The following is a 1,489-nucleotide window of genomic DNA, read 5'->3' on the forward strand; positions in this document are numbered from 1 at the left end:
TGTTGTTGTTGTTGTTCGTGGTGGTGTTGGTGGCTGCTTATTGATTTCGTTAGTCTTTGATCTTGTTAATTCGATGAGACAACACCAAGGAGAGTCACTGCAAGGGGTGTTGTCACTTCCTAATTAAATCTTTATGCATCTCTTTTGTTGAATAGGGAAGACAAGGGAAAGGGGGGGAGTGAGAGAGAGAGAGAGAGAGAAGGACAGAAAGAGAAAGAGAAGAGAAGGGTTTCAGAAAGAATAGGTGGTGAGAGAGAGAGAGAGAAAGAAAGAGAGAGGAAAAGTGAAAATGAAGGACAGAGAAAGAGAGAGAGAGAAAGAGAGAGAGAGAGAGAGAGAGAGAGAGAGAGTGAGGGTGGATAGAATAGGTGTGAGAAAAATAGAGAGGTTAGAGAGGGAGTTAGAGTTAGGGAGAATTGGAGAGAAAAAAAGATAGAAAGAGAGAGTGGGAAGAAGTGGAAGAGAAAGAGGAGAAGCATAGAAGGAGAGTGAAGAGGTAGGGAGAGAGAGAAGAGAGGAAAAGGAAGAACAGGGGACAGAGAGAGAGAGAAAGTGAGTGTGATAGAGAGAGAGAGAGATTAGGGATGTTGATTGAGAGTGACTGAGAAGAGAAAGTAGAAGAAATAAGGATGAGAAAGAGAGAGATGAGTTGGGAAAAGGAGGATAGAACAGAGAGTGAGGGGGAAGGGAAGAAAGCCAGAGGGGAGGGAAAGAGAGAGAGGGAGGGAGGTGGAGAGAGAGGGACAAGGAAGAAGTAAGATTAGGTGGGTGACAAAGAGAGTGAATGTGAGAGTAGAAGAGGGAGAGAAAGAGAGAGAAGAATAAGAGAAAGGAAGAGACAGGGAGAGATAGATAGATAGATAGATAGATAGATAGAGAGAGAGAGAGAGAGAAAGGTGTGGGGCAGCAAGAAGAGTAGCACCAGCAATGTAATATACTTTTATGGCAGCGATTAATTCTGGACATGAAAAGAGAATCTAGCCTTGATCTCAAAAGAATTTAAGAGTTATAGTTACGAGAGAGAACAGGTGAGTCAGACACCTGCAGGATCCTGATTTCAACCCGAATGGGTCTCATTAGCTCCGGTGTAATCAGAACTAAATCTGTTCTCTCAGACAGTCAGCCTACACACCAGTCAGTGTTTAGAATATAATCATCAGGTGGTGTGTGTTTGGCAATAAGTCGAAGAGAAAAATTATGCTACACACCATACAACATGCATATAATATATATAGGCGTAAGAGTGGCTGTGTGGTAAGTAGTTTGCTTACTAACCACATGGTCCTGGGTTCAGTCCCACTGCGTGGCACCTTGGGCAAGTGTCTTCTACTATAGCCTCGGTCCGACCAAAGCCTTGTGATTGGATTTGTTAGATGGAAACTGTTAGAAGCGCATTGAATTTATGCATGTGCGTATGTTTGGTGTGTGTGTGTGTGTCTGGTGTGTGTGTGTGTGTCTGGTGTGTGTGTGTGAGTGTGTGTGTGTCTGG

General features: G+C 43.7%; 1 protein-coding gene across 3 annotated transcripts in view; it reads left to right on the forward strand.

Annotated features, from left to right (window-relative positions):
* LOC106876185 (carnosine N-methyltransferase-like) overlaps positions 1 to 1,489 on the forward strand; it is a 161,908-nt gene that overhangs the window by 116,808 nt on the left and 43,611 nt on the right. The window lies entirely within an intron of this gene.

The sequence above is a fragment of the Octopus bimaculoides genome, chromosome 8, assembly GCF_001194135.2.
Source record: "Octopus bimaculoides isolate UCB-OBI-ISO-001 chromosome 8, ASM119413v2, whole genome shotgun sequence".
Lineage (NCBI taxonomy): Eukaryota > Metazoa > Mollusca > Cephalopoda > Octopoda > Octopodidae > Octopus > Octopus bimaculoides.